Source organism: Lepisosteus oculatus, chromosome 13 (assembly GCF_040954835.1).
Source record: "Lepisosteus oculatus isolate fLepOcu1 chromosome 13, fLepOcu1.hap2, whole genome shotgun sequence".
NCBI classification, from domain to species: Eukaryota; Metazoa; Chordata; class Actinopteri; order Semionotiformes; family Lepisosteidae; genus Lepisosteus; species Lepisosteus oculatus.
Genome location: NC_090708.1, coordinates 25,662,624 through 25,687,298, shown reverse-complemented (window position 1 = coordinate 25,687,298; position 24,675 = coordinate 25,662,624). Strand labels below are relative to the sequence as shown.

General features: G+C 39.6%; 1 protein-coding gene across 3 annotated transcripts in view; it reads left to right on the top strand.

Annotated features, from left to right (window-relative positions):
• The first annotated feature begins 1,424 nt into the window (after positions 1-1,424).
• Positions 1,425-24,675, top strand: part of htr1fb (5-hydroxytryptamine (serotonin) receptor 1Fb) — a 66,419-nt gene continuing 43,168 nt past the window's right edge. For all 3 annotated transcript variants that reach the window (XM_069197623.1, XM_015361497.2, XM_015361498.2), the window contains exon 1: positions 1,425-1,656. The gene's annotated coding sequence lies outside the window, so the exon portion shown is untranslated. The remainder of the gene's footprint in view (positions 1,657-24,675) is intronic.

The window sequence follows — 24,675 nt, the reverse complement described above, 5'->3', positions numbered from 1 at the left end:
AACCAGAAGAGGCTATTTAACCCGTTTGGCCCATTTGGTAGTAATTAGCGGATTGATTTGAGGATCTCATCCAGCTGTTTCTTGAAAGAAGCCAGGAAATCAGCTTCAACAACACGGCTGGGCAGTTTGTTCCCCTCTCCCACCTCCCTTTGGGTAAGGACGCGCCGCCTGTTCTCAGATTTAAATCCACCTCGACTTCGTTTCCACTTGGGTCCTTAGGTTTGTGTTTCACTGCTCTTTGTGAAATGAATTCAAAGACATGGAAGGAATGGTCAGTTGCAGTCCTTGAGAACGGAAACCGACATCTTCACTTCAGTCCATCTCACAGCTGAGTAATGTCACCAAATTTATTACTTGGAAAAGATGTATGGTCACCTGTTTTTTTTTAAGTCTTAATCAGTTTCTAAGAGAAAAGTGACAATAAAACATACAGGACTCCTGTCCTCAAAGACTGGTAGTGACCACATAGCCTAAGGTAAACCCCCATGCAGTTAGGAACATGCACCTCAGATGCATTTGGACCAGTTTTATCCAGAACATCCTGAATACACTCATTACACTGAGTCAGTTCTGGTAATAGTCAGAACCAGAAGACTGTGATGACTATTCCACAGTAGTTGAAGACTGTCAATTGCAGTTGACTGTGGTTATTACACTCTGATGAGTGATGCTGTGGACTGCCTCTGTTCTCTGAAACAGATTTCCTTGGTGACTGCAGTGCTGTACAAGCTTGGCATGCACCTGTGCCTCTTAGGAAGGCTTGTGAATTTATCCAGACCACATTATTTTAGGCTACTATCAATGTATGCTCCCTTTGTTTCCAACTCCTTAGTCACAAGTTGCCCATTATGATTTGATTTGCATGTTATTTTCTGTTTGAAAATCCTAAACAAATAAGATAAACCAATACACAAACTTTGTTCAGCCCATATACAATACTACACAAATTGACAAAATCTTACAGAGGAGCCCAGCATAGTTTAAACAGATCTGCATAAAAAAGCTTTTCATTTGTCATTCCGTTCATGGACTATTCTGCTAGAATTAGGGTTTCTGCCGTTTGTAGTAGTATGATGATAATAAAGAATCAACAGGAAAGTTACACTTATAGGTACAGCATTTTCAATGTCACAATGTTTTTTAAACAGAAATATAATGTATTAAGAATGTATTAGAAGTGATTAGAGTGGGAGACGGCGCATGGTTTCTCCTCTCTAGTATGAGACACTGTGCTTAGAGACGGGAAATCAATTCTGTGGAATCTTTATGTTATTGGTTGAAACTGTTGCAAGGATCGCGCATTGTTCAGGGCTGCCGCTGTTGTCCTTGATATTGTGAGCCTGTCAATCAAGGGGCCGGTGAGTTTTGCTGAGCTCAATCTGGATAAGGGGAGGTAGAAGGGGCGCGTTCACAGCGCTAAACGATCAAGTGGCTCCTCCGGCTGCGCAAGTGCGGGGCTCATTTGAGCCACAAGCGCCTACGGATCTCTCTCACAATCTAACGGGGGAAGTGTCAGCAGCCGAACTGTCGATTGATGCCCGGAATGTAAAGACTGGAGTCAGAGCAGCGGAGAAGCGCTTCCCCGTGACGAGCTGTGCCAATTGAAACTTGTTAGCTTCAGGTGGATTATAGGACAGAATGACTTTTGCCAAGCAAGTAAGTTATTTGCACGGTTTTTTTCAGCATGAAGAATATAATATCGTGATCTAACAATATGCGTGAGTGAAGAGTGCATCCATCTTTAGACAATACAGTATATTTGCATTAGGATCTCTTTTTTCTACAAGTAAGTGCTTCTTCACTTTTTATTAAGTAACAGTAAATAAAACTAATTTTATCACAGAAAAAATAGATAAATAGCTGTGTCACATGAAAAAATGCTTTGGCAGGCCAAAGCTTTACACTTCGAGAAGTTAAAATAAAGCTTCCATTCAATGTGTAGAGTCACACTTCGTCAATATAGTGTAGAAACGGGTTCGAGGGTGTTTCGTATTTAATGTTTACAAATCCGGCTTACTTTCTGTAGTTACCTAAACGTAGATCACAAATAGACGTGGAGTTCCTGAACGTACATTTACATGTTAACTGGGTCCAAGCTGTTGTTACGTGTTATACAGTACAATGCCAAAGCTCCGGAGCTCTTCGATGGTGATTCGCGCAGGTACCCTTCAGTCTCAGGGAGATCATAAGCATGTGCCGATGCCATAGAGTAGCTTCAGTCGCCCGCAGTTGCAGAGTTTGAAAGGATCACAAGGATCTTCTCACTAGAGTGTAAATTCTCAATTATTCTCATATCTGGCTTTTCAACATTATGCGTGCAGTTAATTATACTTTTAAATAAAAGCTTGCGACCTGAAATATTTCTGTGCTCCTTCTGCAGGACATTGATTTTATGCCCTCCCTTCTACGACTTCGGTACTCGGAGGAGTTGGAAGTTCTAGCTCGTAATATGTTATTAGTGGCTACTCCTTCTGCCTAGCGGGATGCGTGTAATCAGATTCTGGGCAAATCTAGTTACAGCGATCTTCTGAGGCATCGCTTTTAATTTGTTGTTTTATTTGCAATTTGTCTTAATGGCTGGACCTTGTTGATTTAAAACGTGTAGTTCCTCAGTGTCAACTACAGTTGAACAATTGAAAAAAAAGGTGCGCACGCTTTATTATTAATTCGACACAGACCCAGAGCCATATTGACAGGGTAACTTGGACATTCAACGTGTTGTAACAACATACTGTGCCGTACTTGCCTGTTAAATACCTGGGGAATGAAGCAGATTCCAGTCAGATTCTTTCCACAATCTATTGAGTAGTGGCATACAGTATATGTTTTTTTCTTTATTATGTTGAGATACCATGCAAACACCTTGTAACATCGCTGCGGTTATACGGGTGTTTAAAAGAAAGGTAAAAGTTTGAAATAAGACGTGCCTTTAAAACGTTGGTTGGAATGTTCTGCTCGGCTTACTACGGCGATAGATCATACTACCTCTGTCTGTTATCGATACATTGCAAAGGATGCAATGCAAACAGGTGTCGCAATGTGTTTTATACAGTACTTTAAACCAAAACATTACTAGAAAGAAACATGCAACAGTTCGAATTTGACAAGGAGTATCGATTAAATTATGTGCACAGTGTTGGGCTATGCACAGGAATAGCACAGCCCTATGCGCTCTGAACTAGCTGTCTTCATCGGAGCCATGTGTAGTTTTGGACCGGACCGGTTTTGGACCGGTTTTGGATAGGAGACCTCCTGGGAAAAACTAAGGTTGCTGCTGGAAGAGGTGTTAGTGGGGCCAGCAGGGGGTGCTCACCCTGCGGTCTATGTGGGGTCCTAATGCCCCAGTATAGTGACGGGGACACTATACTGTAAACAGGCACCGTCCTTCGGATGAGACGTAAAACCGAGGTCCTGACTCTCTGTGGTCATTAAAAAATCCCAGAGCGTTTCTCGAAAAGAGTAGGGGTGTAACCCCGGCGTCCTGGCCAAAATTTCCCATTGGCCCTTACCAATCATGGCCTCCTAATAATCCCCATCTATGAATTGGCTACATTACTCTGCCCTCCTCCCCACTAATAGCTGGTGTGTAGTGAGCGTTCTGGCGCACTATGGTTGCCGTTGCATCATCCAGGTGGATGCTGCACATTGGTGGTGGTGGAGGGGAGTCCCCATTACCTGTAAAGCTCTTTTGAGTGGAGTGTTCAATTATCACAATTCAATCATACGAGCACAACTTATTGATCATTCATAAAATGCATGTTGTTTTGTCAAATGTATGGCAGTTGCTAAATGAAACAGTTCTGCAAATGACCAACATGCCCACATGCACTTACTGGACATTTATGGTAATGTCCATCTCTTTTTCCACAGTTATTCATGGTTGCTCAAAACCGATTATTTAGCATCACCAGATTAGCACACATCCAGCTGTGGAACCAGATAATAAAAATACATCCAAGACATAATAGGCCATAATAGAGTGGGCAAGCAGTCAGTGTTAGACAACTGTTTGAAGATCTCACTGCTTTTAGAGTTTGATGCCAATGTTAATTAACACTGAAAGAAGCCCTGTATCAGCTCCAGGAGGTTATTTTGTAAGACGTATGCAAATACTATTAACAGAGGCTAATGATTTCTGTGGCTGTTGGTAGGGTGAGAATGTCAGTGAGATGCAACCCAGACAGAGGATTAACCTTCTGTCTCATAACCACTTTTGTGTTTTTATACTTTGCTGGTGGGGAATCTGTATTAATGCTCAGCTCCTTTGTCTTTAGCAGGTTAGATCTAGCAGACTAGACACTGACTAACTTCAGGAATACCACCTTCTTTCTAGAGATAATCTGTGTCTCTGTCAGGATAATCTTAGGATCACCTGTTTCAACAATGTAAGACGTTAATGTGTTTGGCGATGTTATGGGTCACACTGTGCTTTTCTTGGGTACTATTTATTTGGATTTGTAATTTGTTTCTGTGTTTGTATTTCATGAGGGTTAAACCAAAGAAAGCATGATCTTCTAGCAAAATGTACTATACTGTATATGGAGAAAATTGCTTTGAGAAAATAACATTTCTTGTTATTTTCTAACGAGAGAAGTTTCATTCACGTTTCATAGTTTCATATGCTTCATTTCAGTTCCATTGGATCATGAAAGAGACTCTCCAGTAGTTATCCTCTGATCTTACCATCCTTATGTTTAAGTCAGAATTGCAATGTCAGTGGATTTTGGGATGTAGAGCTCAGCCTGGAGGAGTCCCTGTGGTATCTTTCTATGAAGAAATAGTTAAAACAGATGATATCCCTGTCTTTTGATCACTGGAATGGGAAAAATCATGTACCAGCTCAAGAACCGCTCTGCAGTTGCTGTTTGGGACTTTGAGAATGCAGATTGTGATTAGGTATTTTTTCACGCTTTGTCTCTTTGCGTATTAACAGCAAAGCTTGTTTAAATCTGCTTGTCTTTCTTCAACGGAGTGTATCGTTCCTGTAAATGAACCGCATGAAAGCTGACTGCACATACATTAAGATGCAACAGACCATCATGTGAAAGGCTCTTATTTAAAATGCAGAATGCATGCTGGGACTTTTTAGTAGGGTGAGGGCGTGGATCACTGTGCGAGGTCTAAGAAATGCCAGTTTTGGCAGTGCAATCTCTTAATCTTGCAGAAAAGAGTAAACAAAAAAAAAATAATCAAAACAAGCAAAATCAAAGACAGTCAGATAAAACAACTGTCAGCACTATAACCTTATCTCTATCCTAACAGACGTTCTAACCTGTCAGAGAACAGCACAGTTGAAACAATATGCATACGAAGGTTGTTAGTCTTCAGTTTAAATAATGTGATATTTTTTTTTTATTTTGAAAGATACTGTAAAAGACTCTAGTCGAGGAAGAAAGTTTTGAACACTTTCCGTTTAACTTCCTTTTGTATTTAAATACTCAGAGATCCAACAGTACAGTCTAAGCTCCTTACTTGAGCTGTCAGGGTGGATGAAATGCTCTGACACATTAAAGTAGGTAGTTGAGACCTTTTTTGTTAAAGGACCTTTGAAAGATATGAAATTCCAGGACCTTGTTTTCATTCCCTCAATCGGTTTCATGAGAAAAGAGAGTGCTCAGAGTGGGCTAGTCATTCTTCCTTTGGTTGGCCAGTCTGGTTCTGACTCTAAATGTTATTTAGAGTAAAACTACATCTGTAGACGCATGAAGAGATCACTTTTCAGCTCTTTAAAGCCATGGAGGTCCATTTGCATCACACTGGTGGCACCTACTATCACAGAAAATGACTTTTTCAAGGCTTTCCTCTGTGCAAGACCCCTGTCCTAATTCACATGGTAGCAGAATGACCTGCAATGAGTAATACCTTAAAGTAGAGTTGAATAAAATGTTGAAAGCAGTGAAAGAGTGGCATTTAATTAATGCAGCCCAGATGTTTGCATAAGTGACAGCAAATTTGATAATTGAGTGAACATTAAATATGACTCTTTGGTGGTGGTGATCCCTCAGTCCTCTCTTAATAATCCAGGGCAGGGGCTTAGAATCCATTTTCAATTGAGGGATGGATTGTAGATCACTGGTCATCCAAGGGAGAAATTACAGACCATCATTAAAAATACATTTTGGATGAAAGATTTCCATGGGGGTTATATGAAATAACTTGTTTCCTGAAAGTTTGTTGTGTGGGAAACAGAGAAAATCAATGATAATGTTGTTTGTCTGGGGCTCCATCTGTGTAAGTGAGGGAGGGGGGATGTAACTCACAGGAATCTACACAGCTCATTAAAATAGATTTAAGGACCAATGTCTGTACACATTCTCTCTTTTCAATGCAATGTGCCCTGCTTTACATAGTAATTGTAAATTAGTGCAAATAAAAAGATGGTATAAGCAAGAAGGTACCATGATAATGATGGTAATGTCCTCTAGTAATATATTGTGTCATTTCCACAGCAGCCTTTAGGAGGGTAAATAGGAAAATAATTACAAATATATATAAAACCTGTAAATTTGTGATGTTCTAAAGATCAAGTGCCGTACAGTACATAGCCTTCTAGTGAGGTTTATTCTATTCAATCTTCCAAAAAAATTACTTAAATCTGTTTCTGGTTTGTGAACATATGTGTTTCTCTTTGCCAATAGAAACAGGAAGAATGTGGGTGGGACTGAATGGAGTTTGATGAAGCAATTGCGTGTTCTTATGAGGCAGAAGTGATAATGGCAAATAAGTCAAAATGCATCCAACCATTTTCTTTTCACTTAATCCAATACAAGGTCATGAGGGAGCCAGAGCCTATGCTGGAAAACAAGACATTATGAACACCCTGGACAGGACGCCAGTCCATCAGAGGCCATACACAGACACAGAAACATACTCACACCAGGGCCAATTGTCACAGTACTGTAGCTAATTAATCTACCAGTATGTCTTTGGATAAACCCACATGATCATGAGAAGGACATAGAAATTCCATGCAGACAGCACACTAGGAGTTAAACCCAGAGTCCCAGCACTGCAAGACAGCAATGCTAACCACTGTGCCACTATGCCTGACCACTCAAAATACAGCATATCCGCATTTAATTCTTATAAATTAAAATATGTTTTCTTTCCCATTTCTAAAGCTTTAGAGAACTATACTTTTTTGCGGTTCATGCTTGCTGTATGACACATTTCACCTGTTTTCAATGAAAGCACTGAAATATGTAAAGCCACACCCAGCCAGAAAATATTGGGTTTTTTTCAACACTTGTTGAGGTAGATAGAACGAGACCATACTGATGTAGATGAGGCATTTTTGATGTCACTTGAAGTCGGGCACAAAAGCAGGTTTAAGGAGCTTTCGGGTGGTGAAAGCAACTAGGTGCTTTCTGTTTGTGTTTTTAGATTTAGCCAGTGGCTTAACTTCGTGAACCTCCGTTGGTTCCACACACACACACAGCTTGTTCAAACGGCAGCAGGTACTAGCACGCTTGGAAATACAGATGCAATGAGATGTGAGACTCACTGAAAAGCTGGTCTTGAAAAGCAGTGTTCACTGTGACAGCACTCTCAATCTACCTGGTCAACTGTTTTATTCCACAAACATGTTACATTTTGCATTTGGTAAAAGTGATGGACAAAATCATTAGTGGTATTTAAATAAGATATACTTTGAAGGAAAGTCCAATTAATATGCATCTTATGTTGAGAATTGATTTTACAACAGTAGTTTTTATCTGTTGCTGTATAATGAGCCTTTATGAAATGAACAGTGCTGTTACTGTATATATTGTAAGATATGATATACAATATCTTACAATATGAAAAAGAATGTTAAGTTGAATATAAGGCCATGCATGTTTCTCTTCATTACATATATATATATAAATTCAAAGAATGTACATCAATAATACTTGCTTGTCACAGTGTCAGTAATACTATTGATATTTTGTAATGATAACAATATATGAGTGTTTTTACAAGCCAAAAGAAATAGAAATATTAAAAGCTGGCCATGTTCATGTTATTGTCTTGGGTGACGCAGTGGAGCAATGGTTAGCCTTTCTACCTTGCAATGCTGTTGCCCTGGGGTGCTATCTGTGTGGAGTTTGTATTTTTTCTCTGTGTTCATGTGAGCTTCCTCCAGGTGCTTATGTCTATGTGTGCCCTGTGATGGACTGGTATCGGGTTCAGGATATTTTCTGCCTTGTGCGCAGGATAAGCTCCAGCTTCCACTTAATGCTGAATTCGAAGTAATGGTTAGAAAATGGATGGATGTAAATTATCTCGTTAGGTTGAATTCTAAATTTACTATACAGTAGCACTGTACTTGACTTTTGTAATGTCATTGTTTATAGTTCAGTACCTGCTTTCTTTCTATGACAACCCAGAAAAAAGATTCAGCTAAATAAAGATGATACTTTTCAGACAATGTACAGGCATGTGTACCTGAATCTTTGTCCTTACCAGCCTCTAGATAGCAGAGATGGTATTTTATCTAAATCAGGTATTTTTTAGGTTGAGGGCCATTACCAACCAGCTTATTGTAGGAGGGTAATGTTATTTTAATCCCAATATTCCAATTTTTCAGCACATTTTAACTGATTTGCTCAGGAAAAAAAAAACGTATTCATGGCCATAACATTTTGTTTTTCATTTGATCCTCTGCTTTCGCCCCGTCCGACTGCTCACTGGTACTGGAAAAAGTGAATTCACTGAATGTGTTAGGAAATGTTGATATCTATTTAGGTTAGGTTTGCAAGTGTGGACTTAAAGGATCATGCAGAAATTTGGAGCATTACTGTTAAAGCAAACCTTATTTTGAAACATAATTTTGCCCTTATTGCAGCAGCCACCCTCTTGCTGAATGCATTTAAGATCTGTCTCCTGCAAGTTAATAATCTAATTCAGTCAAGGCCCAATATTAAGCAAAACAGCAGAAAGCAAAGATTTAAAAATTCTGTGAAGGTGTTGGATTCAGTGTTTCATAAATTGGGCTGCCTATTACCCGTGTGAGGTACAGAAAATGCAGTAATTGAAAAACGAAGATATTAATCACAGGTGCCACAGAAGCACATTGGTTAAGCATTGCTAATGTACCTTGCAGTGCTGGGGCCCTGGGTTCAATTTCTGTGGTGAGTCTGGTGGTGTGTCCAAAGACATGCGTGTAGATTAATTGATTTCTGGAAAAATTGGTCCTGGTGTAATATTTGTGTGTGCCGTGCAATGGACTGGCATCCTTTCCGGGGTGTATCCTGCCTTGTGCCTGTTGCTTGCCAGGATATGCTCCAGCCCCTTTACCAGCTTTACCAGTATTGGATGAAGTGGTTAAAAAATAGATGGATTGACATTTAACGAAGCGAGTCTCATCTTACAGTGGAACATTGTAAACAGACCTTTCTTGAATTGAGCAACTTCTGATAGACTGAATCATGTTTAACACTGGGAAATATTTGGAAATCTCTTTAAAATAGCATTAGATTCTCTTCACCAATATACTGGACTGTTAGATTCCCTTCACAAGCAACCTTTCACCAGCGTCGTTGTTTTCCTGATTCAGCCAAAGAGGTTTCAAATAATATGACTTGGTATTATAAAAATAAACAGTATATATTTTTAACTTAACCATTTATTTGCACACAACATATAAAATAGATATGTTGAAAGCTTTCCACTAGTGGGTTTTGTGAACTATTCAAATGTAATGCTCAGAAGGTAGGCAGATGCCTTTGGGAAATCGAACCTTGGTCACCAGCTCCAAAAGTTATTTAATCATCAAATGGTCCCGATGCAATTAGTAAGGAGGAATCTCCCTCCCACAATCATACGGGCTATACATTCAAGTTCAAGTTTATTGTCATTATTCTCATATACAGGTGTATGGTATAATTAAATCCTATTTAGCTAGCTCTCAGATGGTAAGCAGTACAAAAAAAAACCAACAACAATACAATTGTATAAGAAAAGAACGACGGAGACAGCAGGCAATGTGCAAAACAATGACGGGTAACAGGTAATGTGCAAAACAAGATCAAATGTGCAAAATCATACATTAACAGAATGAAGTAAAGGATAGAAAATTATGGGGATTGAACTTCTTAACATGTGAGGTAGAGGTATATTTCAATGTGCGTTTGAGTTTTGATAAAGAGAGAAGGCACTGTGAGGGTTCAGATGGTAGGTGAGTCCAGTAGTCCGAGCCCGAATTCTCCAGTACCGTCTGTAGTTGGGGTATGTGGGGGTCTTTGATGATGCTTAAAGCTTTCCTCAAGCACCGGCTGTCATAAATGAACCAGAACCAAGGTATGGAATCTGATGTGAGCCAGAAACTGGTGTAGAGAGACAAGGTTTATATTGTAGTCATGATCAATCCATTTACGCACACTGCACTCAACCTGTGTATTAGAACATGTTTTATACATGTTCTTATTAGAACATGTTTTAGAACATGTTTAGAACATTAGAAACTGTTTTATACATGTTCTAATACACAGGTTGAGTGCAGCGTGCGTAAATGGATTGATCATGACTACAATATAAACCTTGTCTCTCCACTCCAGTTTCTAGCTCACATCAGATTCCATACCTTGGTTCTGGCCTGCAGGGCTTCCAAGCAGACTGAACCACCCTACCTCACGACCGCTGTCAGGGCCTCTGTGCCTACTAGGGGGACTGTGGGGCACTGGGATCTGTCCTTTCTGATTGTTCTCTGTGCTGCCCTCTAGTGGAAAAATGATCTACCTCCCACAGTCATTCTCATGGTCACTCGCCATCTTCAGTAAGAAACTGAAATCTTGTCTCTTAGGATACTGTATACCTGATCCCTGAGGCCCGTAACTGACCATGGATTACTGTCAAGCAACTCATTCATACTGTGCAGCCTCCTGCACTTGTTTACTGTGGTTTTATTGTTGTTTTATGCTACTAGCACCCTTTGCACCTTCACCTGTTTTGATTGTAAATCACTTTCGATAAAAGTGTCTGCCAGATAAGAAGAAATGTAAAAGTGGACTTCTTGTCCAAGATTTTTAAGGTTTTTCCTTTTCTTGCATTTCTCTGGGTACATATCTCTTGTCATCTTTCATAGTTCCTCTCCCTGAAATTATAAAATTCACAAGTGGAGAATAAGATTGATGTTCAAGTTGACATGTACTGTACTGTATCATTGCCTGAGAAAAGGGTGGGATGATTTCTGCTTCGACTCCTTGAGGTAGCCAAGAGGCTTTTGACTGAGCGTGCTTCCAGTGTTTCTGCCTTATTAGAAAATGAAGAAAAATCAATAGGGTAAGCCTCCAGAGATAAAAAGATACAGGATTGCTTTTTAGTAATAAACCTGCAACTGTCATGTCAGATACTCTGATGATGGGAAGAGCAGATGTCATATTTGATATTTAAAGAAGTATTTCTCTGTAGATGTGCATGAGAATACAGGAATTGTTGCACCCTGATCTGACAGTGCTTGTTTTGTTGAGTGAAAAGCTTTTGCCAAAAGGCTTATGGTTGTTGCCAGTAGTGACAAATGAACCCAACTCTACTTGAAAGCCTTTAACAGAAAAAGGTGGCAGTTTTTATTTTTTATCTTATATATATATTTTAAATTCCACTGGCAGAGCCTGCAATTCAATGATGTATTCTCTTTACAAAATGGAAAAATCACCTTGTGTATAGAGTGTGAAAGCTCTTGTTGGTATCATAACATAAAAAATAGCTTGATTTGCAGTCAGGAAACAATGTGCAGTAATTATTTTGAAGGTGCCTAACAGTAAGGTTTTGGGTATTACTTAAGGGATGAAGTATTTCAAGTAGGTAGCTTCGTCAGCATGCGTAGGTTGCAACGGAACAAGTAAAGGTTTATTCCTTGCTGAAAAGAGAAGAAAAGAAATACATCGTTTCAGCTGTGGAGCCTTATTCAGGTGTTCGGTTGTTCGGACTCTTAAACCAGAGTCCTTCTGGTTTAAGTTGTTTCTGAGCAGTCATTCGCTCAATTGCCCTAATAAGGTATTTCTTTCTTTTCCCTCGGCTTGAAGTAGATGGTAATTTAATTACACATGTGAAATGTACAGAATTCTGCCTCAGTAACTAGTAATTGAGCTTCAATCAATTGCACCAGGATTAGAGGGGCTACCCTAACAAAATCCATGTCAGCCAGCATGACCTTCTCAGTGGGTGACAGTTGGCAATAAGATTTCTGTCTTTCCCCAGAGAAGTGACATTGTCTGGGCTCTTCTGAGAGACATTAACAAGTCTGCCACTAGTCAGCTCTCTGAAAGTATCTGTGTGATTACTGAGCTTCGTCTCCCCAGTACACTGCAGTCAAGGCTTTGGCTTAGAGACTGTGTACTGAGAAGCTTCTCTCTCCCTGTGTACTCAAAAAGACATATTTGTTGTTTTTTCAACCTCATTCTTTGGAAAAATAAGAATTAACAAACAGTTAATAAACTGAAATATATTAAATTTACTGTTATATATATTATGGTGACGTGGTGCTTAGCATTGCTGTCTTGCAATGCTGGGGATCTGTGTTCAATTACAGACTGGGGTGCTATCTTTGTAGAGTTTGTTTGGTTTCCCCATATTCACATGGGTTCCTTCTCAGATCTCTGGTTTCCTCCCACAGTCCAAAATTTTCTGGGAAAATTGGCCCCGGTGTGGATGTGCGCATATCTGTGTATGCCCTGCGATGGTCTGACGTCCTGTCCAGGGTGTGCTCTACCTTGCTCCCATTGCTTGCTGGGATAGACCCTGGCTCCCCTGCAACCCTGAATTGGAAGACGCTATTAGAAATTGGATGACTACATGAAATCGATTAATTATTAATAATGGCATCCACTGTAACAAACTGGTGAGAGAAGCTTAAGTACTTTACTCTTGTGTGTAGAAACCTATTGTAACCTCTGTATTCTATACAGGGTAGCGTAGAATGATGATCTTCAGATTGGTTTGACATGGGAGGCTAGTTTAATCTTATTTAAAAAGCAACACAGCAAGTGCTGTCTATCCTTTTGTGAGAGTGTTGACTATGGCAGGTTCATAACTGTGAGAACTGAGCTTGTATAACACTTATCTGTCATTTCAAATATCGAGGCAGCCACTGAAACTTCCGGGTGCTTGCAAAATGCAGATTATTTGCATACGGACACAAGAACTGTTTCATGAACAATACTTCATGTCTAGTCATTTGTTTACTTTCTAGAGGCTTTAGAACTGTTTCCATTAGTGAAGAAGCTCTATTTCTACCAAAGCAAAGCTACACGAATGGAGTGGGTGACAGTAATAGTTTCAGAAGTTGTTTGCAATGTGTCATAATAACCTCCAGTCTTATATTTATGTCTTATCTAACTTTTTTGTATAAGAATTGTATATATTTTGAAATGGAAATTGAGAAGTTCTAGGCAGAAATGAATTAATCCCACAGCTCTTGTTAAATATCACTTGGGAAACTTAGGAATAGAAACGTTTTTAATGACGTAGTATGTTTAGAATGACAAAAGTTGTTGGGCAGTGAGAAATCATTTTGAGTGTTAGGTTTTTGTTCTAAAAAAATCTAAACTAACGTTTTATTTTGAGATTAACTGTAAAGAATGCATTGTAAGCAGTGGATGATTTTTTCCTTCCCAAAGACTTCAAAAGTTCGCTTAAAAGCTGTGTGCGATTTGTGTGTTGAGAGTTTCTGGGGAACCCTCTTGTCTGCCATGATAGAACTGATGTCAGACTGTCTCCTGTGAGCACTAAGAGAGAGTTCTAACTTCACCTTTTCGACTCTTTCTGTCTCTTTCTGAGAGGGGGAGGAGGAGGTGTTAGCAGGGACCGTGATAAAGCTGCCTGCTGAAGTGTGACTTCTTTGGTATTGACAAGATGGAGAAATACCAGTTGGGCTGGCAAGCGAACCTCCCTTCAGGCTTTTAGAACCAGTCAAGTTAGTGTACTTTCAAGAGAGTACATTCTCAATGGCGTTCCTTTCCTTAGGGGTGTAACCGTTAGAGCAGCTTTTCTGTCTGAGTCCATGGAAAGCCTGCATCAAATGCAGTGAGCTGATGAAAGCAAAACTGTCAAGCAAGAGGTGAAACAGTACTGGCCTGCCCTAAAATTTCCTCGCTTTGCAATTTCCACAGTACCTCGGGAAGCAAAAAACCTGTGATCTTGATCCACCAGCCCGCACAGGGGATAACCCCGAAAGCGAACAAGGGGGATACTTCTTAGGAATGGCAGGAGATCACACACATGCATCACATGTATTTATGCACCGAGCCAAGCTCTCTATAACCCCCCTGCTGGGCAGATGCCATTGGCACTGCTGTCTGTCCCTCAATTTATTTTAGTGTTGATAAGGAGAAGCATAGCTTATTCCAGATTTGAATGTAAGAAGGAATTCAGGTTGCATTTTCTTGCAGGAATGCTGGTGCAAGTGACCTGTGTTTCATAACATCCTGTATTTCCTTCTTCTCTTTTCATGACATCAGGAAGAAGAAGTGTCTTGTAGTGAACAGGTCAAGTCCAGACTGACACTGAGATCACTGTGTTCACTTCTTCATTCCCCTTTTTATCTCTTTTAATCACATCCTTTCTACAACAGCCAAACATGCTACACATGCTCGTTCTGTTCCCAGTAAACATATAATAAATATAGCAGCTGAACGTTATTTCCTATTTAACATAACCTGTTCCTATGCAGACCTACAAAAGTCCTCACTCCGTGCCTTAGTTCAGTTCTCCATAGTATTTTAAAATCCACCTGAATAATGAGGCACCACTCAGACTTGTCAGAAATTCCAAACAATGCTTATTTCACAATCATTCAAAGTGTGAATAATCTAGTATGAGATAGAGATTGGCAATTCTTACCCCTTTCGTCATAATTTGTTCATTTTTAGTTAGGATTTAAGAAGATATTTGTGAACCTGAATGATAATGTGATAATGGTACTTTATTAGCCCCACACAATTTCTTGCATTAGGAATTCATCTTTTCACATACCATAGCTTGCTCTCCATGAGACACAGACAGGGAGAGAAGCTTGGGGTCAGAGCACAGGGTCAGCCATTATACAGGACCCCTGGAGCAGTTGGGGTTAAGCACCTTGCTCAGCCTTTTGCTTCTCGGCAAAGGATAGTAGGATTACTCTGCTGGCTGTGGGATTTGAACCAGCAACCTTCCAGTCACAGGGGCAGATCCTTAACCACAGAGCCACCACTCCACTAATTTTTATTTTATATGACCACTGTGCCCGCACTATTTTTTTTTGAGTGGACTAGTTTCGAGGAATGGTTTAAACGGAAACATGGAGAAATGACCCACTTGTAGTAGAGGATGCCAGAATCCAATAAATAATAAAAAAGAATTAAGAGAAAGCAGTAAATATTTACCATTTTCTTTCAATCAACTATGTGAAACTTTATCATGCCCAGAGTCTCAATGTACAGTATTTCTCTATTTTGCCAACTGGGTGGTCAGTTTATTAGGTGCTTGGTTAGATTCTGGTTAAGGCTTGCCTGATGGATAAAGGAATTCATTTCAGTTCCTTCTTTTCTTCATAAAAAATAGAAAAAAATAATGGTTCTGATTATTTCGGCCAAGGGCTACAGTTAACATTCACGTGGGACTCCTTTTTATCGACATAAGCTCAATGAAGAACCTCATGTATCATAGTAGCTTTTACAAGGCTTGCAGTCAGCAGGCTTCCAAGGGGTTTACTGTATTTTTGAGAGGACTGATTGTGCCTCTGTTTCGGGAAAGTCTGTAAAACTATTGACAGGTCTTTCTTTTACAAGTGGGGGAAGAGCAATGAGGAAACCTACCCTGTAGGGAACGACAGAATGAAACCGCAAAAACTCATCGGGCTTATCGCCATATGTGTGTTCCTTTGTGTCCTTCCCAGCACGTTATTCTGCCTTCCATACCGCCCTTCGAGCTGGTTAACGTGGGTGCCTTTAACAATAAGGAAGTTGGAAGTAATTAGCTAAAGCAGGTTTTTTTTTTTCTCTGATGATAGTCCTGACCTCGCCTTTTGCTGTTTTTATAGTTTATGTCCCATTCATCTTAGCAAACGAAGGTGGCTCCCAGAGAGAGTGGACATTAAGGGAGATGCGCTGCCCTGCCTGAATTATGACTTGCTGCATGATGACTCGCTGCCTGTGGCCAATCTCTTTGTCACACAGAACTAGAAGAGTGGCAATGCGAGCAGACTTTGTTGGACCTGCCCCCCTCCTCTCTGCTCAGCAGGTTTTCATTAGCCACAGGGGAAGAAAGCACTCTTACCTCTCAGCTTTAATAACATTGATGAAATCAGTTTTATTAGTATTTATAAATCACCACACAGCAATGGTGTTAAAAGCTTAATGTGTTCAGTGCTTAAAAGCAGTCCCATAAGGGACAGACATGCCTTGAGTCGGAGGAGTACGGTTTTGCCTGTGCACTTTCTCAGTATGTTCTTAAAAAAACCTCAGATATGTGAAAAGTCATGGCCTTTGAAAATATAAAGCAGTTGAGAACAACTGTCTTCTCTGCAGATGATACTATATATTGATTATTCCTTATTATGCATTATTTATGCAGGAGAATGGCACAGTATTGTTTTGTATTCCATGCCGTTGCTCTGTTTTATTAAATTAAGCCACCAACAAAATGACAAGCTTTTTAACACAAACGTTTTGTTAATGCATGAAACAAAAATGTGCTTCACTTAATTACAAAACAACGCTGATTAGCATTGCAAAGAATTACTGGCTATTATAACTACCTGCACTGGACAGTACAGAAACAGTGGACTTGAATCTCATATCAGGTCTTCATGATCATTTCAACCTATTCTCAGATCTGAAGTCGTCAGTCACAGAAAGAAAAAGCAGAAGTTAAAACTCTAGGTGTTCCTTTTCTGTATAAAAGACACTCAGAATGTTGATTCACCCACATGTTCCATTACATAGTTGGTCTAATTATTTAATTAGCTGGACAATTGTATTACTTCTAACTCTTAGGTGATTTACCAACTACCATACTTTTAATTAAGTCAATATCTGGAGAACTCAATAATAAACAATCTTAAGAACAATTCTATTGTATATATGTCTAATTCAGAAAATAATTAGGCTCATTTTTTTAATTGACTTCTCTGCTTGGAAGAGAAACCAGTATGTTCACAACAGTTGCTTGTTTCTCAAGGGGATTTACAGAAACTTTTTTTTTCCTTCAGTTAAAATAAAAAGGTGCCGATACTTTGACTGAACAATTCACAAAAGCAGCTAGGCTGCTGAAAAACAGAGGATTTGTGTGGTGTGTACTGATCTTTGTACCACAGTTGTTGTGCAGAAGCAATTATACAGGTTCACCTCCACCTCCAAGTGAAATTCAAAAGGTACCATATCTGCACATGATAATGCTGCATAGGACCCCCATGGGTTTTGATTGCATGTAATTCATTTACAATTACAACTTGAAGGGTAACTCACTGTAACATTTTAAATAATTCAATACTTCCAAAAAATGCTACATAAATAGATAAAGAGGAAATATTATATTTTGCTTTGAAATGTTGGTTATACATTGGAGCTTTGAACAATGACACCCTAATTGCAAATCTCCCATAGATATGATCTGGAAGACCTTAAAAACCTTTAATGTCTATTATTCTCTAGTCATTGAAGCAATAGTAATAACATTAAAATGGTCCACGAAAGCATTTATTTGTGATTGTGGTATTCTGGTTTCTTCACCAGGAATACATCCTATAATTTAAAAATCTTGCTCATTATTCTTGAGGTCACATCCTTCAGAGTAATTGATTTTTTTTCAAGATTTATGAAGAAGTCCTTTTGCATCACATGATTCTTTCCAATGAGAGTAAGGTGCCTGTCGTTCTGGGAATCTGGGAATAATTGGAATTTGTTCAGACATGCTCTTCTCTTCTGTGTTGCCACAGAGCTGTGAAAACTTGCAGAAGCAAAGCAAAATGTCCCATAATTATTATTCATTTTCCAAGCTAAAGATTTATAGATAACTTTCATAGTGTCTTTAAGAATTTGCCATTAGTGACAGTGGTTAAAATATTCATGCAGTTGTCTTATGCGTAACAATTATTTCCTACACGTGAGAGAAGACAAAATAATGCCTCTTTCTGTGAAAAATGAAAAGTGGTTTGTTGTTTAATACATGCTGTGCTGAGGAAGTAAGTTTTTTGCATGCTTGATTTGTAATGATTTTATATAATGTATATTATTCACATTAGTATTGACTTTTAGCAGTCATCGTGAGCATTTAACTGTTCCACAAACAGGAAGCATAATCAGCTATTACAGTAGGTAAGTCATTCAGCAAGTCTGAGGATAATGGATCATCATGACGAACTTGCTTTCATCCGAATACTTTCCACAGGAAAAACAGAGTAAACTTGCAAAAAATGTTGAGACTTTGCTCCACGAAGACAGAAGGAGAAAGAAAATGAAAATGCATCTTGATAAGTGTCAGTTAATTTTCCTGTAGTAGTTCATTTTACTTAGTTGGTAACCACTGACCACCCTAGGGACTGGCAGGTTTGTATTTTAGGAAGGTTAGAGTTAGAGATCCTGGCTACTTTTGGGGTACAAAAACTGGCTTCATCAACCATGTGCTTTTAAGAACTGGAGGAAATATTAACATTAATCTTACAAATGGTCCATCTAGCATATCTGATTGCTTTGATCTAATTGATCAAATGGTCTCTCATTCAGTTATTATTTTAAGGATCTCAGACTACAGCCTCAACAACATGTCTGGACAGCTATAAAACAAAATAAAATTTGAAAAATTCCTGACAGTAAATGTCCTAAACATAGGTACAACAATTCTATAACTTACTCAAATCCAGCATGTACTGCAGAAGACGTAAGACAACATAAAAAGTAACATGTACTGTAACATACGGCCTCCAGCTGTGTTTACTATAGGTCTGAAAAGAAAAGAAAAGAAAAACCTTGAGAAGAAATTTCTTTACAGAAAGCCTGAGAGAACTGACAGTGAAACTGTAACGAACAGTTCTTTCCAGACCCTATGCGGACGACACAGTCCGACGGAGTGGGGAGACACTGGGGAAACGTCATGCAGGAAAACGGGGCTGAAGACAGGGGGGCGTGTCCAAGGTGCGCTTGTGCACGGGGGAGGTGTGGCCGAGGCGAACAATCCGAGAGTAGTCCTTAGGGAATATCCAAAGCACAAGGGTAAGTCCAAAACCAGGAGATCCATCAGAGGAAGGAATTAAAAACCACGAAGGCCGGGTCGGAACCGGCGGAGAGGGAACAGGAACGGGAACGGGAACGGGAACCGAGATTAAAACCTTAACGGGACCAGGTGCTTCCAGGTCCCGGACTCGCACGATATGGAAATCAGATGCAGAGCCCCGAAGAGCGTCAGCGCCTGGCTTTTAAGGTGGGCTGGGAATAGGGAGCAAGTGCATAGAATAAAGTCTTGAGTGATAGGGCTGGAGCACCCTTAAGGAGGGGGAACTAATATGGTGACAGAAACCTAAAAAAAAACATTAAAAAAAATCTCCCAAATGTTCCATCAAGAAATACTATATAATGTACCTACCCTGATCTCTGATCTCTTACAGGACACTGAACACACAAATCAAAAATTTATTCAAGGAATACACAACATCCACTTACAGCACATCTTAGCCAACAGCGAGCCCTGGATGATTATTTAAATTGTCCAATGACTTACAATGCTTTGCCCAGCAACGGCCAGCTACAAACGTCCAAGCATACTATTACACCTCAGTTCATCATCACTCCTGCTTGCATGAAATTTAGAGCCCTTTTCAGGTACTACTCGCTACTCCAGTGAGTTACGTTAAATTCCTCTACCAGAGACAGAAAGAAGTGACCTTATCTAAGCTGATGCTCTGTGGGAAAATAAAAGTGCCTCATATTTAGTGCCAGAGTATAATGTGCTCTACATATGTTTGTTTTGTTTAGCCTGAGATCATCATTTCAAGGACAAACCACAATTTGTCAGCCACGCAATCTGAACCCTTGTGATCTGGAAGGGAGCAATGAAGACAGTACTTGCTAGACGTGCAGGGTTATGCTTCTAGCTATTGTAGGTGTTTTCCAGGAGCTGACTGCAGAACAGACTACTGCTGTAGGCATATGTAGTGTTAATTTAGTAACATAGTGACATAGCACAGTTTAGCTGAAAGTAATAAGGACTATATATACATATACTGTATGTCATACACAAGTGAAACCTATTGCAGATCTGCAATGACAGAGGGAAATTTCATGTTTAACACAAATGTTAAAACCTAAGGCCGGAGAAATATGTTGTAGCTTCATATCTTGTAAGGATCACTTTAAACAAAGTGAGAAACATGCCTTAGACACCAATTTTTTCATTCTTTTTCTAATTCATTCACTATCTAATTGCGAACATCATTGAATTCTTTGCGGTCTTGGATATTTAAGTGTCTATTACTTAATTTTTTTTACTTTAATTAGTGCCAAAGAGATCCCTGATGCAATTCAAGTCACAGTCTTCACGCGAACAATTTGCAACAAAATGATCTTTCTGCCACTCTGCGGCTATCACCTCTGGCTGTTCATTAATTTGGTCGCTGATCCTATCGAGCTAATCAAAGCTGTGTATCTCAGCTCTCTCCCAAGATAATACTGAGGGTCTCTTGACAAGGATAGAAAGGAGGGCTACTTTGACTGGGCATTAATAGAGAGTTTGATGTTGAAGTTAGCTGTGATCAAGTGGAACAGAGGGAATGCAATCTCTGCCTAAAGTTTTTAAGTAAGACATGGCAAAGGAATATTTCAATTGTTACTTAGGTGGCTGTTGTGTGCTGTAGAATGAGCACACATTTGATTTTAGAAAGCATAGTCATTCTAATTCAAAGTCTCGTAGAGAACATAAGTACATTGTTTAGCCTGAGACTAATTAAAATAAAACTATTGCACAGTGCTGGCACTTACTGCCAGATCTTTCTCTACTTTTTGCTGCCTTTTATGTTGCTCGTTATTTTCCCATTCTGACAGTGCTGAGTAGTGCCCGTCATCACAGAACAATAGGCTCCCCTCATGAATTCAGAGGTTACCAGGTTACCGTTTCCAAACCCAAGCGTTCAGTGGTCATCAGGGAAGTTCATGCCAATCTTTTTTTTTATTATTTATTGTATTGCATTCGATTAAATAAATGAAACCGAGAATAATTTTATCTAGCCATTTTGAATGAGGGAATTAGTCAGAAAGGTCACCCGTATTTGTGTACTGTGTATATGTCATTACAGTGAAGTTCAAAACAGACAAGTTGCGCTATGCTCTGTCGGAGCCCTGTGTTGAGCACCATGGAAAATGAAGAGAAGCCCATAGAAGGGCAGTAACACAGCCCCCTCCTTAATACATTTCCTTTTTGGAAGAGTGAAGATAATTGTTTGAGCCTAGAGCAATGAAGGTTTTGGCAACGCTGACTAGAAACCAATTTCTACAGCAACTGAAATGCATCCACATCAGTATAAAAGGTCTGGATTTGAAGGTGCGTTTGGGAATTGAATACATTGAAATTTAGTAACTTTAACACCTGACTATTGCCGTAAATAATGGTTTATCAAGTTATTTGTTACACAGTGACTTGAATGCTTCAAGGACTGACGTGGATCCCTTTGCAAGAGCTGGGAGATCAAAATAATTGCTGTTAATTAAACAGACAAGCAATACAAATCAAGGGCTGCTGATGGGCAGCGGTGTTCCAGTACAGCCTTTTAAACACAAGTGGGACTTCAGTAATTATGCACAGTAACTTACTAAAAAAAGCTAAGATGAATTATTCTAGAGAATGCCGTCAGAACAAGTTGCAACATGCTGTTTGCTTTTCACTCTCGAATTATTAAACACACCTGCATAACGCTCAGATCTCCTCCTGCCCTGTAGCCCAGCTGATATCTGGCTGACTCGTGATAATTCTGATGGTTCAGTCTGCAAACACCAGTGAAACAATAACGAATAATTGCAGTTAACTGTGGCCAATTTATATTTCCTAGAAAAGGAGCTAAAGTACTTTCAGTGGACATAAAAAGTCTACCCTTATTGAAATTGCAGGTTTTTGAGATTTAAAGCCAGAAATCAAGTTAAATCATGTCATACATTTTTCCATCTTTAATGTGACCTTCCAGCCAACAAAATTCAAGAGAAAAACAAATAGATAATGATTAGGAAAATAACTGAAATAAAAAAAGACTTACAACACCCTGGTTGCATAAGTGTGCACACCCTTTTATAATGGGGGCTGTAGCTGTGTTCAGAGTTAACCAATCACATTCAAAACCATGTCCAAAAGTAAATAGCATATAACTGCCGTCAATGAAAATGATTATGAAATAAAATAAATAATAATAATAAAAATCAGCTGTCCCTATAGGATTACCTCGCAACATTCGTGGTGGCATCCTACTGGGATAGCCATGGTCTGCAAGGAGCTGACAAAACATCTACGGGATCTTATTGTTGAAAGGTACCGATTAGGAGAGGGGTATAAAAGAATATCAAAGGCATTGGATGTACCATGGAGCACTGTGAAGACTCTTGTCAATAAGTGGAGAAAATGTGGCACCACAGGGACATTGCAAAGATCAGGACAACCCTGTGCACAGCCCTCTTCAGGTCATTCCACACTTTGGGGCGACAGAGTGGTTAGAATTGCTGCCTCTGCTGTGCTGGGACCCTGAGGTCAGTTCCAGTCCTGGGGTGCTATCTGTATGGAGTCTGTATGTCCCTCCCACTGTTTGTGTGGGCTCCAGTTTCTTCCCACAGTTCAGAGACATGCTGGTAGGTTAGTTGCCTTCTGGAAACATTGGATTGTCCAGAATGTGTCCTGCCTTGTGCCCTTTGCTTGCCACTATAGGCTCTGGCTCTCCCACGACCCTGAATTGGACAAAACGGATAGAAAATGGATGGATGACAAATGCTTTCCTGATTATTCCTTTAAAGGTAACCATGCTGTTAGTGTTAAAGTGTTCCACCCCTAAAATGTTACGGTACCTTCTCTTTTACTGATGTTTTAAATATGGATAAGAAAGGTGTAGCACGCTGCCACACTGTGGATATGACTGTATCAGTGCCTGGTCTCACGACCCTAAGTTTTGTGAAGAGCTTTTCTTTTAGGGGAATAACAGGATTTCAGTAAACAAGGTTTGGCTGTTGTAACGGAACAGATTAATCTGGACTGCAAGAGGTGGCGTAGAAGCTCACCAGAGACGAAGAGAAATACTCCACACTCCTCATGAAGAAATCGACCTCACCGGAAGGCAAGCAGAGTTCTCTCTATAACAGAGAGGAACAGATGACAGAAGTTGTCTTGTCTGAACCTGGAGTCGACCGGTAAAGTCTCAATACAAGAACAAAAAGGTTATCTGGTTATAGAATGATGGAAAGTCAATGAGGTTCTTTCAATTACAGACTGCTGCTATGTCAGGCAAGAAAATATTGCAGGTTTGATGCATGTCCCTGACCAAACGGAGTCATTTAGTGTTGTTACACTGGGAAAGTAAAATTGCTGTAGGCTACAGGACCAAAGAGAAGTTTTAAACATCAGGGTTAGATCTCAGCTAATTAGCTATTATCCTGCTTATAGGAAGAATACAGTTTTATCTTTCTCCTTTTCTTTGCGTTCTTCAGACCTCTCTACCTACAGTAAGTAGGAGGATCTTCTACACTGTGTATATAGGGCCTGCTGATGAGAGTGGGAACCAAGTTTCACCTGCCTTCAAATCCAAGGATAAACTTAGATGGATCAAGAAGTCTTTGGAACAAGATGCCTGTTTTCTAACCTTAGCAGTTATTGTGCCCTTTCGTAAGAGTAATATCCATAAGGACCTGTCGAACTGTGCCACTGCATTGTTTACCATTTCTACCAGAAAGCATTTGACTCACCACAGCAGAGACTATTTAGCCTGTCTCTCTGCATTAAGCATAGGCAGCAGTGCTACTCCTGCCAGGTACACAGATGGCAGAGAGCTGTGTAAATTACACTTTAGGCTCTGCGTATGGGACCTAGTTTTCCAAACACTAGTTTAAAGTGGTTATTTGAAAGCAGAACAATTAGGGTAATAAACTAGAAGGACAAACAAAGGTGTTGTAATCTTAGTTCATGCATTAAGTACATTTGTTGAAAATCATGTAAAGGATGTTGACTGGAATGACGAGAATGCTTTCAAATCTTCAAACAAGAGGAGGCCGTTTGGCCCATCTGGACTGTTTGGTTGTTAGTCGTTAATTGATCCCAGCGGTTCATCTTTTATTGGCTTTAACAACATGGCTGTGGTGCTTGTTCCATACTCCCACCATCCTTTGGGTAAAGAAGTACAACCTCTTCTCAGTTTTTAATGCATTTCCCCATAGGTTTCTGCCTCATGTTTCCGTGTCCATTCTGAAAAAAACAGCTGCATTGACTTTGTCAGCAACCTTTGAATACTTGTATCAAATCCTTTTCCATTTTTTTTCTTCAGGACGAATAAAACTCAGTTCCTTCAGCCTGTGACATTCCATTAAGGCACTGAATGTATGTTTTGCTCTTCTCCGGACTGATTCCAGAGCAGCAATATCTTTTCACCTGTTTGAAAGTGCCAGACTGACATACATATTAAGCCTACATATATAAATATATAAATTATAAATGGTCACAAGTTACACTAGTGCCTCTCATCTCTCAGTACTCTGCTTTTAGGTT